At 39.3% G+C, this 16,425-nt stretch overlaps 1 protein-coding gene across 3 annotated transcripts in view; it reads right to left on the bottom strand.

Annotated features, from left to right (window-relative positions):
* ADAMTSL1 (ADAMTS like 1) overlaps positions 1-16,425 on the bottom strand; it is a 288,623-nt gene that overhangs the window by 195,676 nt on the left and 76,522 nt on the right. The window lies entirely within an intron of this gene.

The raw sequence follows: 16,425 nt of genomic DNA on the forward strand, positions 1-16,425 counted from the left end.
AATTTCTTCCCTTTGCTACCTATGCAGGGATTTCCTCTTTATTTGAAGCATATAATGTTACTGCTGAACATGTGATCCTGCTTCATGCTGAGTCAGGTTATTGGAACCACTGAATTAGCTCAGTAACAATAAATGTTCCTGAGGATTCGGGAAGCATTCTTCTTGGTTCTGCTATGTTTAATGAAAGAAATACAATCCTGGATCTTCAACAGGAGACGTTTTGGCCTTTAAGTCTTCAGCCAAGATTACCAGTGGTAATCACTTAGGTTTTGTGAGGGGTAAGAATTAAGAAATGGGTCTTTTTCTTCCTGAAAGGAAAGATAATCTCAGTCACTGTAATTATGATGCATCTAGATAGTTGTTGTGGAAAAAAACCAATGTTATTGAATCAGAAAGGCAGTACCACACACCCGAAAAAATCTTAATAATTCACTACTCAAGAAGCTTCTTGAAATTATAGGTAAATATCTTGTTTTTTATTTTTATGTAGGTGACCCAGAATGTAGGAGGAGGAGAAACAGAAGTATTCTAATTTGAGCTACCCAGAAAAAAGCACAGCGAACAGGAAGTCTGAACAGGTACTTCCTGTTGTCTGCAAATCTCATAATGCTGACAACTGCTCCTTTTAGCGGAACTGATTCTGTTCCTTCTTAACCAGAATCAATGGGGATCTGCTTTTATACTTAGAAAAAGCTGCAAAACCCCCTGTGTTGAACATTCAGGGAGCTGAGGCCCAGATCAGCCTGAGCATGTAAACAGCCTGGGAAAGTGCTAAAGCAAGTGAAACTTTGTCGCTGATTTTTCTTTTCTCTCTCTCTTTCTTTTTTTTTAATTCCATGAAGGTATGAAGTCTGGTTTTATAGCTTGGCTTATTCATGCATCCACAGAGCCAAGCAAGATCTCTTATTTGATTCTGGCTTGGCTGAACCTACAAAACGTTCCGGCTTGTACTGATTTATTTTTATAAAGACAAAAGGTCCAACAAAGCATACAGATATATACAGAGATCTCAGTCTAGCTTTGCTCTCAGTTGAATAGGATTGTTTAAGCACTTTGTCTTTTTGTTTTTGAAACCAAAATAATAATTAAAAAAACACACACGGTCAACCTAGCACATTCTCAAGACTCTGCGGGCGATCAGAAGCAAGAGTAAAATAGTACTTCTCTTTGATTTTCCTGATTAAAATAATAACACAGTTTTAAATGGCCAAATGGGTGTTTGGAGAAGTTTTCTGTGAAACTTAAGCTGCTTGAAGAGCAAATACAAGCACTCTGGAAAGTGTATAGGCATACTTATGCCACTGGCCCCAAGGCAAGAATGAATGAATTTCTATCTCTAGTGAGAAGGGCCAGCACAAACATGCAATATTCTCTCACAGTTAAGTTTAACATCTTTCCGTCTTTTTAGCACAAGACCCTCTCATTACTTAGCTGCTATTCAAAACAGATCACTTAGCCAAGCAGGGCCGGGATTGGTTAACTTATTTAGGTTTTGCTATTGTTCTTTAATCAAGTTGCCATACTAATTGCAAACCCAAAGACCAAATGGCCTGGCATACACACTTCTGCAAGTCCTTCTCGTCCCTGCTCTACAGCTGTTCCAGAAAGGCAGTAGCAGCTATGGCAGCTGACTTCCCCAAACCCTTTCCTGGTGCCTGGCCAGCACTAATTCCAGTCAGGCAGTTAGAACATGCTGATGAAATGATTAATATTGTTTGCTTAATCATGATTCTTAAATACGCCACAATAACCTGACTCCACCAGACAGAACCATGCAATTATGTTTACCTTCTTTTCCAGAAATTTTATGAAGGTTTTATGAAGAACAACACCTGGATGTTGTTCCTGAATATTATAGGGAGGGAATCATTCCAATCTTTTTTTCTTCTTCTTTGTGGGAATGAAAGAGTGTACAACTAAGAAAGGCATGGAAAGGAAAATAGGTATAAACAATCAAGACACAGCACATCAACTTGGCAGGTTATCTCATAAACAGAGCTGAACCCAGGTGACAAGAAATCACTTGAAATCATTCAGAGAAATTCCACCTTGATTTACTAGAAATGAGGCCGAGAAATTTCACTTGCTATTTCTAAGAGCAGCATTAAATAGACCTTATTGGAATATTTGTAGTTCTTGCCATGATGCCATCACAAACATGCCCATCTGTCTGGAGCTTGACAAGGGACAGGTTTTTGTAGAAAGAGGGGATTGTGATTATGAAAACCTGCCTACCATTCCCTCTGCCTTTTTTGTTTTTTAAGAGTAAGTCAAAGTTCCCCAGATGCCGAGTTCTTACAACATGTTGTTCGTAAGCTTTCAGTACAGTGGTGGGTTGCTACCGGTTCTCCCCAGTTCGCAAGAATCGGTAGTAAACATTTTGAGTAATTCGGAGAACCGGTAGTAAAAATTCTGCCTGGCCCCGCCCACAATCTATTGCTGCCTCCCAACTCCCAGCTGATTGGCTGGAAGGAAAAAAACTCAGGGCTCACTTGACGAAGAAGAGAAAAAAAATGCAAGACACCGTTGCTTTAAATTGAGAAGCCAAGAAGCCTCCCAACTGATTGGCTACAATGAAAAAATTAGGACTTGCTTCTCAGCCAGGAGATCGCTTGGCAAAGAAGAAGGGGGGGGGGAACGCTGTCGCTTTAAATTGACAGAGCTGGAAGCTCCATTCTGGGTCAGCTGAACAACAAATTGGATAAGTGGAGGAATTTTTATATGGTTCAAAGCTTTTGAAGTTTTGGGGTTTGTGCAACATGGGGCTTTGTGTTTCTAAAAAGGTTTGGGTGATTTCAATTGTGAAGTATCCTGTCTTGAATGAGTTCTCTGCCTGCTTGAAATGGAGCCGAACTTCCAGCTTCCACCTCTAAGCACCGGTAGCTGTTTTCTCCTTACAAAGTTTCCTTTATGCAGCTGGCAGGAATGTGGAATTCCAGGCAGGTTCCTTGCTAGCAGCTTGATTATTCCTTAATTATCTGGGATATTTTATTTGGGAAAAGAAGAAGGGGGAGTTTGATTCCTTCCCAGAACAGATTAGTGGGGTGGGGAGGGAATGGGGATTTTGAAGTAACCTTTCCCTGGAGTGGGGAGGGAATGGGGATTTTAGGCTTCCTGTCAAACATCAGCCATAATACTAATGATTGTTTGAACAATATGCAGGTTGTATTACATGAATGGCTATTTTATATGTGAAATTATGACTGAAACCTATATAGGTTCACACTGTCAGGAAGTTTGTCCTTAGTTTTAGGTTGCTTCTCTCTTTGTTGAGTTTCCATCCATTGCTTCTTGTTTTGCCTTCTGGTGCTTTGGAAAATACTTCCCCCCTTCTTTCTAGCAACCCCTTAAAACACGTTGCCTATCACGCTCTTGGGCAAAGCATGTGAGCCATTTCCTCCTTTCAGTGGTTCATGAAAGTGCATCTATAGCAGAGGTCTCTAACTTTGGCCACTTTAAGACTTTAAGACAGCAAAGGCTGAGGAATTCTGGGAGTTGAAGTCCACAAGTCTTAAAGTGCCCAAGTTTGGAGACCCCTGATCTATAGTATGTAGATAATAAAGTTGAAAAAAGGTGAACAACATTTTTGCAGAACTATAGATACGTTGAGGCTGGGTGTGACAAGGAATGGCTGGAAGGGGAGGGGCCAGGTGAGGTACTCCTTGACATGAGTGACATTGAGTTGGCCACGCCTACCCAGTCACATGACCATCAAGCCACACCCACTGTCACATGACCATCAAGCCACACTCACAAAATAAGCCACGCCCACAGAACCGGTAGTAAAAAAAATTAGAACCCATCCCTGTTTCAGTAGTCCTGTAATATGATTTACTTCTCCGTTTGAGCTAGTCTTTGAAGTTGACTTGAAGGCTACAACTGATGCAAAAGATCGCAGTCTGCCTGTTGACACATAGGAACTGATACAGTGCATAACACCCATCACATTGGCTGTAGTATGTGAGAGCAGAACTGTTGTCCAAATGAGAGGACGCGAGTCACTACTGAATGCTTGGTAACAACATGTTGTGGGAACTCAGCCACTGGAAGTGTTTTATCTAAACCAGGGTATCAAACATGATTTTATTGAGGCCTGCATCAGGGTTGTGTTTGATCTCGGGTGGGGTGGAGGGGCTGGGGGACTGTGGTCAGGGTCGGTGTGGCCAGCATGACATCACTCATGTTGGGCACCTGTGGTGGCCCAAGCGCTCTGCCAGCAAAAACGGGCTCCCTGTTTTCAGCTGAGACAGCCTCCTGCAACCCTCTGTCAGCAAAAATGGAGCTCGGGAGGGCCGCCTTGAGTTTGATACCCCTGATCTAAAACATTACTGCATTTTCTCATTGACACATCACTAATAGAATCTCAGCATGATATTAATCCTAGAACTTAACTCTTTGGATGTTCCATTTTGAATTTAGAAAGAGTAAGGTTCCCCCCCCCCGCCAGCTGTCAGACAGCTCTATGGTTTACCCTTGCAGGTCTCTTTTGAACATTTACTTATAATCATGATTGATTGGTGATTCTAAGGCAGGGGTGTCCAAACTTGGCCCCTTGAAGAGTGGTGGACTTCAACTCCCAGAATTCCCCAGCCAGCATGAGCTATAAATATCCACCACTCTTCAAAGGGCCAAGTTTGGACATCCCTGTTCTAAGGCCTTAGACTAGTTCTCATATCTGGGCTGTAAAACTGTGGACCACTAGATGGCAGTAAGGAGTACTCTCTGTCTTTGAGACCAATTAATGGCTATCTCATTATTTGAGACCTGCTTACAGACAAAATACAGATTTGTTTGTTTGTTTGTTTATGAAAGAGACTCTTTCTCAGCTAAGTTGTATTTGTTGGATGGAATTTTCTAAGGAGAGAACTGTTTTACTGGTATCACCTTAGTTGTAAAATATCATTTCCAGAAATGCTCACTAACACAAATTCTTTAATTTCTGGAGCTTTAGATGAATAACTTTTTAAAAAAAATCTTAGGATTTTGAAGGGATTTATGGGATTTTTATGAGTTATATTTTTTGCTTTCAAAAGTTTTAGTATTTTATTGCTTTGCATGCATAGTTTTAATATGAATTTTAAACTAAGTTTAAATGGTGTACATCACTAAGATATCAGGTTAAGGCTTCATTGTAATATTGTAAATGAAGTTTAAAAAAACAAAGTGCTGACTTGGAACTAGAGAACTAGGATTCAAGTGAATTCTTAATTGTGACTTAGAGGGGAATTGGGGAACTCAATCTTTTCCAGCTTCACCAGTTTCCTTTAAATATGAGTTGCAATAATCACAGCTCATGAAAATTTATTGTGGGAGGGAAAAACAAAATAATTAGAAAATTGTTTAGGGTACATAAAGCATTAGTGAAAGATATATTACCAGTTGTAATTACTGCTGCAAGATTTTGTTGCACATTCATTCCAAGAGATTTTAAAAAGTGATTTTATTCTGTATAAATTATTACACTTTAATGTAAAAGGATAGCTTGTGGGTTTGGGGCCCCTGCCTCAGTGCCTCACTCTTGTAATTTTACTTTCCAATGGACAATTTTTCTTTCAACCACAATCATAGGCTCTAGTTTCTTTTAGTTTTCAAAAAATGAATAACTTCACACACAAACACACACACACACACACACACACATCATTTTGCTACAACATGCTAGGTTAGATCTGCAGTACATTCCAATTTTAGCCTCAGCTGATTCTCCTACCTTTACTTGTATAATCTAGAACCAACAAGGTCCTCTTTCTGTACAAAAAGTGAGAAGAGACAGAACACCCAACAGTCCGAGCAATACACAGTAGGAACTATTTCCTGACTACTGAATAAAAAAACAAAAGCTCACAAAAGCATTCTCTTTGTAAAATCCATGGAACTACACTCAACACCACAGGACCCTGATTTCTGATTCAGCCATGTAAGATGTCTTTAAAACACAACACACATAACTGCATTTTAATCACTCTTATCTGACAGAGCTTTTCTTTCCCTCCAATGGTATCTTAATCTCCCTCCTTACAACTCATGCTGATATTTCCACAAAAACAATTTGATTTTAAAGATGGCCAACATTTCCTTAACTGCACAGTATCTTTTCTTTGACTGCAAACGCATCATTCTATCGTAAAATCTCTTGCCTCCATACAAACAGCAATACTTTCTACCATGGTCTTAATGTGTCCTCAGCATGGCTAGTAATGATAAAGAGTTCTCATTAAACTTTTCGATAGAGACAGTCCTCACTTAATGGCCTGAATTAGCACCAGGATTTCCACTGTTAAGCGATGCAGTCACTAGGCAAATATTATGTGACCACACTGCTTAAGGATGGCAGCTTTGGCAGTCCTGGTTGTGATCGTTAGGCGGGTTGAGATGCGGTTGTTAGATGAGGACTTCATGCTTCTCCTGCCCTGTCAGTATTGCCTCATGCACCAATATCCCCACCATCTCTGCTCTTTTGGTTGCAGCCACCTCTGTCAGCTTGCACCTCCGCTGTCTTGTACTCTTGTTACCTTCCGCTGACCTCCCCTTGCTGAGGAGCACCCAGTCTAGCCCTTCACAGCTGCTGGCTCTGCAAGGTCTTCCCAAGGTATGCGTGAAGCTTCAGGAAGACTGTGCACTGGCAGCAGCTCTTGTTGCACTGGCAGCAGCCAAGCTGGACATGCCTCACTAACAGCAGGGGAAGAAGACATCAAAAGTCCATCTTCTGGAGGTGAAGCAGGATGATGGAACGCAAGGAGATCGGGTGCAAGGGTACAATGTAGAGGTGGCAAGCTGACAGAGGCAGTGGAGTGCGAGGCAGGGTGGATGCAGGTGGCAGAGTATGAGGCAGCCAAAAGGACAGAGGCAGAGGTGGAGACATGTGGGTGGAGGGAATTATAGCACTCCTGAGGTCATAAATGGGGAGGGCTGCCAAGTGTCCAAATTTTGGTAATGTAACCGTGGAAGTACTACAGTCGCTGTAAATAATATTCATTCAGTGCCATTAAAACTTTAAACAGTTGCTGAACAAATGCCTGTTAAATGAATTAGAAAATCTGTTAGGGTAAATTTGCAACCTCTCACATTTTATACATACCTCAGAAAGCAGGGATTCTGTAATTAAACAAAAGAGAAACACATCTCCTGCAACAGTGAATGGGAGCATCATCCAAACGATGAAATAGCACAACTGGTACAAGGCTAAAGCTAAATCACAATTTTAATCCAGAATAGTTAGGTTCCCATTAAGTGCCCTGCTGTGACTTCTGGGATTAAAATAATTTGTGAAAGATTGAAATGTCAGTGCTCTGCTCTAATGAACTTCTTCTAAAGAGATTAAGCTACCCAAAGCTTCAGATCTAGATTCTTTTTTAGAGCAAAGATACCTTTACGCCATAATTTGTTTGTCCTCTGATTTGCAAGATGGAGGGAGTACTTTATCTAATAGCTTAGCCGGCTAATAACAACATAATGTTTGTATTTTGGAAGTTATCTCGAGTAAGGAAATAGGTGAAAACAAAGATACTGAGATGTAATAAGAGTTCATTTGTTTGGACCTTCTGATTTATCTTATATAATTAACTCACAAGATTAGTTTTTCTCCCCATGCACATATATACATCCGAACTAGACTGTGTTGTTTCTCGATGTCATATAATATATGTGGGTATGTAACGTGTTTCTCCAAAAAAAAGATCGGGTCTTCTTTTCTTTTGGCCCCTGAAAAAATGGCTAGGCCTTCTTTTTGGAGGGTTCTAATTATTGTTTTTTAATAATTTAGTTTTTTAATTATTGTAATTAATTATTATTAATTATAGTGTAACAGGGTGAGCTCCCATTACTTGTCCCAGCTTCTGCCAACCTAGCAGTTTTGAAAGCACGTAAAAATGCAAGTAGAAAAAATAGAGACCACCTTTGGTGGGAAGGTAACAGCGTTCCGTGCGCCTTTGGCATTTAGTCATGCCGGCCACATGACCACGGAGACGTCTTCGGACAGTGCTGGCTCTTCGGCTTTGAAACAGAGATGAGCACCGCCCCCTAGAGTTGGCAACGACTAGCACGTATGTGCAAGGGGAACCTTTACCTTTACCTTTAATTATTGACTCACCTCACAGCGGTGGCACCAACAGCCCTGCCCAGCAGTAGCCCACTGCTGGCCCACTTCTTCTGTGACTACTTGCTGCCACTCACACGCATCGCCTTGGCCTCCGTTTCGCCTTTAGATGCCTTTTGACAGGCATCTGAAGGTGAAACAGAGGCCAAGGTGATGACTGTGAGTGGCGGCAAGTGGCTGCAGAAGAATCGGCTGCAGAAGAAGGTGAGGCAGGTGTCGGGCTGTGTGAGGCCTGGTAAGTAGGGCAGCTCCACTGCCCCATTCTCACCCTAGCTTATTTTTTATCTGTGTGCCTTGCCCCACCACCCTGCACCCCGTGATGGACGGGATATTAATTAGGGCTAATTTTGTGGGTGGGGCTTAATTTGATCACATGCACTCAAAAACGTGATAGGGCTTCTTTTCAAGGTGGGTCATCTTTTTGGAGAAACAGTATTTGTATTTATTTATTTATTTATTTATTTATTTAGTCATGTTTATGTAGTGTATATTGGAGGTAGTGATCCTTTGAGAGCTGTATGCCACAAAATTTCATTTCAATGTATGCCGGTTAGTGTACATTCAAAATGACAATAAAGTTATTCTAAGTCTAATTTGCTGAATGTATAGAGAGGTAGATCCAGCATCTGTGAAGGGAATCGTACCAGAAGGCCCCTGACTGTGAAATTGAGAAAACGTATATTATTAAAATTTGAAAGGTGAAAATTCAGGTCATCACAGTTATGATTGCACATGATTTTTTTTTTTTTAAAAAAAGATTATTTTCAGGAATGAATCGGTGAGATATATATATATATATATATTTTTGGTCAGTAAAAACAGAACGTATTTGGCAGCTGAAGGTGAATCCCCAGGAAACAAAGGGGTGAAAGAACAGGATTCAAAAACCATGTTTTATCGATCTCCAGTATGGAAGAGAAAGCAGTTTTAGAAGCTCCATCCAGCCAAGAAACATGTGAGTCACTTAAGAGTTTTGTTTACGCCTCATACCAAGGGTATATAATAACACAGCAAGTTCTAAAAATGTGTCTTTTTCTTTTGCTGCATTCAGGGTCATTTCCCAAGAAATAACAAAGGATAGCTTTCCTTCAGGGTCGCAGAATGGTTTCAGACAGATTGGCTTGGCTTCTTCTTCCTCAGATTTCTACCACAATTCAGAACACAAACAGCTCTTTCTTGCAACCAAAATTAAGAACTTCTGGGCTGGCTCTTTCTAGCAGTAGTAGCATAATACTAAATTTTGAAATGCAGGAAGTCATCAGGATATTTTCAACATCTCTGAAAAGATGTACATATATGCAGGTACCAACCTGCCTTCTGTATGCTGCATGAGTCAGAAAGAGGCTGTGAAAATATCTACAGACCCCTCACATCCTGGACATAAATTGTTTCAATGTCTACCCTCAAAATGATGCTATAGAGCAGTGGTAGTCAACCTGGTTCCTACCGCCCACTAGTGGGCATTCCAGCTTTCATGGTGGGTGGTAGGGGTTTTGTCCAATACTGAAGACTTTCCTTTTTTTAATTTAATTGACTTTTAAAAAAATTTTCATAGCATTATTTAAAAACATTTTCATTAGGTTTTCATAAAATTCCCTGTGACAATTTAAATTTCTGAAAATATACTATTTGTATCGTCCACACATAAGTTTAGTTCACGTTACGTAAATGAAACTAAATGGTGCTATAGTGCGACCGCAAACAAAAGAGCCTCATCCCAGAATAGCTAGAGCATCTCCCCCCACACCACCCAACTAATTCCCACAACACCGTCAAATAATTTACTATATTATTATTATTATTCTCTTCCTTACTAGTATCTATCTCTTCCCACTTATTACTATAACCATGTGCTTGTATCTTTCAATTTATATTGTTTTTACTTGTTTCCTAGTACGATTTGATAGTTTAGTAGTAACCTTGACTATCACTAAATGTTGTATCTTTTTATTCTTGATGAATGTATTTTATTCTCTTTCTATACTAATAAACTATCAAATCGTACTTGGAAACAAATAAAAACAATATAAATTGAGAGATATAAGAAACATGGTTCTAGTAATATGTGGGAAGACATAAATACTAGTAAGGAAGAGAAGAATAATAGAAATACAGTCTTAGTAAATTATCTGACAGTGTTGATGGGAATTAGTTGTTAAGCAGAGTGATGGCATTCAGGAAAAAACTGTTTTTGTGTCTAGTTTTTCTGGTGTGCAGTGCCCTATAGTGTAGTTTTGAGGATAGAAGTTGAAACAATTTATGTCCAGGATGTGAGGGGTTTGTATTGTATTATTATTATTGTATGATTGTATTATATTGGATTGGATTAGCTGGATACCCGTACTTCGCTACTAAATTATGTGATCGGGCTTGATAAATTGACACTTACAGGTTGAAAATTAATGAGTAATTACTATCAGCCTCTTCTCTCCCCTTCTCTCCCTCAACCTTGCCCCACAGAACCCTACTCTATCCCCCTTCTCTCCCTCAGCCTTGCCCCACAGAAATGTCTCCTATCCTATTGCCTTCTCTCCCTCAGCCTTGCCCCACAGAAGCCTCTCCTATCCTATCCCCTGGTTGCTGCTGTGAAAGTAAAACTGAAAGTGAAACTCCTGTCCTCTGCTTGTGTTTTACATTTGGAACAGATTTCTTTTCAGGTGGGAAGAGGGAGTAGAACTCCTTAGCATCAGAGGGCTGATTGGAAAGTGAAACAGTATTTGCTGTGTGAGCCAGAAGGGGATAGGAAGGAGCCTGGCCGTGGCTTAGCTCAAGTGTTCTGTATTAAAGCTGCTTTCTGCTGTGAAAGTAAAACTGAAAGTGAAACTCCTCTCCTCTGCTTGTGTTTTGCATTTGGAACAGATTTTTTTTTCAGGTGGGGAGGGAGAGTAGAACTCCTTAGCATCAGAGCGTGTTAATCATGATATAGGAAATACTAATGCTCTGATGGTCATTTCGAAAAATCATTTCTTAGTGAGCACCTAGAAGCCAAGAGGAACACACATGGCAAATTTCAAGTTTGTAGGCTTTACAGTTCTGGAGATTTCCTGATTAATGCATGAGTGGTTTTCACATATATATATATATATATGTATTGTATTGTATCGCATTGCATCGCATCGCATCGCATCGCATCGCATTACATTACATTGTGAGACATTATACTATCTTTGGCCCCATGTACTCTAACACAGAATGAAGTCAAACAAATTCTTTAAGTTAAAACTTGAGAAGGAAGGACTGCTCTCTTAATGCAATATTGGAAACTAATAAAAGCTCCATGTGTGGAAAAATAAACTAACAAGCTCATTATGCATAATGAAAACAAAAAGGAAAGGTTCTAATATTATATGAAGCAATATCATAGGATATAAGTTCCTAAAGCATTTGATAACCAACTCAGAAAAGAGAAATGCAGCGAATGCAAGAGAAATCTGACGAAGCTTTTTGTCGGTTTTATCTGGATTTCTCAAATTAGATCTTTGGTTTTTACAGTTCTGCTCTTTGTGAAAGCACCGAAATGCATGAGAGAAAAAAGATGCACCTCCTTTGTATGCAAAATGGAACTGCTGGGAAAATAAGATCAGCCTTAAGAGAAAAGTTTTGTGTGTGTGTACCATATGCTAGAAATGAGAAAATGAGAAACAAATGTGTACTTATCACACCAAAAATGGGATAGTTTGGAAATTCCCTCAGAGAATACTGGTCGTGGGTATCTTTCCTTAAGTCCCCCCACTTTTAGTGTCAATTTGACAGTTCCTTCTCCTGTTGTTTTAATATATGCAATGTATATGAAGGTACCATCAACAGGAGTAGGAATCTCTTTTGTTATAAAGGCTTGGCTATTTCTCCACATGTGATCAAAAAAGAATTTTGAACTATCTCTGCAACCTCTGTATAGAAAACAATGTAAAGACAGTTTTGTGAGGCAGTTATAGCGTATAATGTTTCTTACTCATTAATTTCAGTGCAAACATACTACTGTTTATGCAAGGATCAGGCTCACTTTGATTCACATCAACACATTCAAAGACATACAGACAGGAAGGAAATGGAAAACAAAAACTGCATAGGATCATAGATTTCCCAGACGCAGATATATTAAATCCACAGAGCGGAAACATGTAATATTTTTTTTAATGCTGAATGAATGTTTCCTTGAATCTTTGGGAGGAAAAAATGCTAAAAGATGGATTTCCACCATAAGAACGTCTCTAACCAATGCTTGACTCCCATACTGTTTTCTTAAAAAAAAAAAAAAAAAAGAGGGGGAGGGAAATATGATGCTAAATATTCCCAGAGGTCTATTAGGAAAAAAACCCCCACATATATTACTTTGGTTCTTTTATCAGCTTTGTGGGAAAACTTCATTTCCAGTTAAGAAACTGCAGTAGGAACATGGAGAGAAGTCACATTAGCCATGAAAGCTCGCTAGGTGAGTTTGGGACACTTACGATCATGCTCAGCCCAACCAACAACCTATGGTTGAGGCTGTGAGGATAAGTCTGGTAAAAGTGTGTTCCCTACACTCTCTTGACCTTCCGGAAGAAAGGTGGACTAACTGTAACAAACATGATGATGAGATACATTCAAAGTTACTGCAATGAATAAGGCCTGTTGAGAACTATTCTGTAGATGGAAAAATGCACTTATGGTAGGTCTATCTGAAGTGCTATCTATCCAGTCTCCAAGTTATAATGAATCCAAATTATTTTAGAATGGGGATGCTACCACTAGGATTTCCTTAGGCCTAACCATAACCGTGATTATTTTGCTAAGAGAAGAGAAAGAAAGCAGGAGAGTATGTAACCTCTGCTCAGATGGATCAGGTCAATTGAATGCAATACCTGTCACTAGTGATGACACTGTCTAATGACAGTGCCAACAGATACCAAAGATCAGGTAAGCAGGCACAGATCTACAAGTTGAAACTTGTTGTGACTACCTTAAGAAAAGATTTGCTACTGGCTTGAATGTCCAGTAATGGCCTCCAAGAATACGGCAACCTCGATAAGACTCTTAATGCACTTTTTTTTTGAGAGAGAGAGAAAAAAAAATGGTGCATTGAATTATCTCTTGGCAGACAAAAATAAACCCCCAAGATGCAGCTCTAGTAAAATAAACAAGCCTTAGTTACTGTAATTGCTGCCTTAGTTGCCAGGATTTTAAGAGGCACTACCCAGGAGGCATTGGCATGGCAATGTTTAATTAGGGCACCTCCCACGTAGAAGGAACCAAGTGTCTATCTTGTTCCTGATTAACGTTTTGCCCCCCCAAAAAAATACTTTTTTGAAAAAACCAGGAAAATAGGGGAAGGGCTGAAGAGTATATCACCACTTTTACTAGGCTGCAACCATTCTTTCATCAGTTGATGTCCACTTAGCCACCACCGAAAAGTTCCTGCCTTGCCTTCTTGCCAATTAATCAAAATAATCCTTTGGGGAATAAGCTTGTGGGACAGCAGAAGATAAAGAACAGGACTAGCTTCACAGTCTACAGAAAGGAGCAGAACTTATACCAGTTTGTTGGTGTCTCCGTATAGGCATTATATAAATTGGCTCAAAATTAAACCTTGATGTCCTCTTGATCTCACCTGTCCTTCTATGTTCCCTTCGTCCATGCAGTCTATTTCAAAAGTTGATACAATAAGGGATTGCTTAAGATAATGCATGAGGTCTCATTGCCACAGCCAACTCCCTCCAAATAACATTTCTAGATATTTTATTTTTCCTTCTCCTCCAGTTAAAAAACATACTTCTAGTATGTACAAATAAACAATAAACTCAGAAAGTTCTTATTTAGCAAAAAGGGGATGGTTTATGTTTAGCGGTGTCACTGCTGGGATTGCTGTTCTCAAGTTTTTGTTTTAGCACACAATGAACCATGTGTATAAATCTATATGTATACTTTGTTATATCAACTATGGGTCAATTTCGCTACAGATTTGTTTCTCTTTACTCCACCATTGCTGCTTAGAAGAATGATCTAGAACAGCAGCTTGGGCTATGCTTTAGGTATCATAGTAATCCCCTAAAATCAAGCTTTAATTAAATAAGCTTATAAATGAGAAATTATTTGGGACTGCCTAATGATTAACAAATAGATTATTTAGTATATTTTAATTTATGATTTGTAAAATAAATATTTTTTAAAATAGCGTGCGCAATTATGTATTGTTAACATATTTAAAAAAACAAAAACAAAACAAAACAAAACAAAACAAAAAGGAGGATATAAAGCTGCAAATTCTGCTCAGTATTTCTCACTTAGTCCAGGGGCATAGAATCTATCTTTTTATAGACTGTTTTTAATACTAGAGTGTTTACAGATGAAAGCAGAAGATGTAGGGCAAGCAATAGAGAGCAATACTTAGAATCTACATAATACTCAGGTTCAGTTATTCCTAAAATACAGTCATGAAATACGCAACAAAATAGGAAACTCAAAGCTTTCCTCAAACCACCTCAAAAAGATCTGGAAGCTGAGGTAAATAGGCATTTTTAAAACAATGGACAAAGCATAATTTCTGGAGGCTTCATAATGAGGGTGCCACAAAAAGAGTTTTTGTTCCAAAGTGAACCCTCCTGCAGAGATTTCAGAGGAAAAAAAGGAACATGTGACCCCACAATACATTTAGGGCAGAGATGGGCTGCTGCTGGTTCGGACCAGTTTGGGAGAACCGGTAGTTGCGACCTGCGCAATCCCATCCTAGATCGCCGTGTTTTTGAAGCTGTGCGCATGTGTGGAAGGCGTGCGTGTGAGCAAAGTGAGCGTGCACGCGCACGCTCTCACATTTTCGATGCTGGGCGAACCAGTTGTTACAACCGGCAGCAGCCCACAACTGATTTAGGGCCTAATAAATCAATATCTGTACTGTGAAGCAACTTTGGAAAAAAATAGATAGACAGTCCAATTTATGGACAATAGGCTTCATTCATGTTACTTGAGTATACTTCGAGTACTAATAACCATTAAGCAGCAACAATTTGACTGGTTAGTTCTAGGGCAACTTTGCATAATAGATTCTTCCATAGTCAGGTAATAATAAGAACTATTGAAGAAATGGTTAATAGAATGGCAGCTGCTATGGAAATACTGCTGCATATCAAGTATATTCCAAATTTGCATTTTGAATGAAGTAATTTTGAATTTCAATTGTCCTGTTGTCTATGGAGATTCTCAATCATTCAGGTCATGGTTGTCCCAAAGGTGCTTTTCCAAAAGGCAGCTGGACTTTCTTGGCTTTTCCCTTGAAAAGATTTTGCTTCTCATTCAAGAATTCAGAACTGAAGAAGCTTCTTGGATGAGAAGCAAAACATTTTCAAAGAAAAAGCCAAGAAAATCCAGTTGCCTTCTGGAAAAGCACTTCTGGGACAATTGTCCTGTTATTTTTAATCCTATGTGGAAATAGACATTTTTAATTTCATTGGTATAATTTTAGGGCAATTTATATCTTTTTTTGTTTGTTTCCTTGGTTTGATTAACTGTGGGTCTCTAAAGCCTTAAAACCTGGACAAAAAGTATAGGCCAGCTTGTCTCTATGTTGTTCTGGTATTGAAGATAAATTTGAAGGCAGTCCTCTAGGATTCTTGCATGCTTCTGACATTTGGGAGAGTTATCTGTGAATCTTTATTTTGCAGATAAATGTTTTTAGTATTATAGCCATAAGATAAGACCTACTCCAAGAACATTAAACATGAGAAAAAAAGAGGCAAGAGTTGGCAAAGAGCCTATAAACAAGAGCTTCAATTAAGGTGTAATCCCAGCTTCCCAGCAGGGTGATCCAGCAACAACGAACTAACCCCAAGCAACAATTTAAATCCCATCAGCTGTGACAATGTGTCTTTCATTTCTCTTCTGCAGAACCATGGTGTTTATCATGACTGGCGTGAATTAATCTCGTTGGCCTCCTCAATGTCCTGGTGAAGCTAAAGTGCCTCGCAGCTGGAACACAACCCACAAAGCCACAGGCAGCCTTATTTACCCAAACAGTTCTCCAGTTGTTCCCAACGAAGGAAGCACACACCGGTCAACCTGGAGAGCAAATGCATCTTGTACCCAATCAATAACATTTTGACCATAAATATGCTTGCATATGGCCATTATTTGAGATTACAGATTTCACTAATATAAACTTAAGACTGTTTAGTCACTTTCTAATGTATCTCTTCAATGTAGTGCCAAATGTTACATACATACATATTTCATACATACACAAAATAACCACAAAAAAAAACAAATAGGCAAAAAGTAAGAAATGTGGGAGAGGGAAGTGTGCAGAGTGATAGAGTCATACCATAGAAAGGGGTTTTTAGAGATTCAATTAACCCTTT

This window comes from Ahaetulla prasina, chromosome 2, assembly GCF_028640845.1.
Source record: "Ahaetulla prasina isolate Xishuangbanna chromosome 2, ASM2864084v1, whole genome shotgun sequence".
Classification (NCBI taxonomy): domain Eukaryota; kingdom Metazoa; phylum Chordata; class Lepidosauria; order Squamata; family Colubridae; genus Ahaetulla; species Ahaetulla prasina.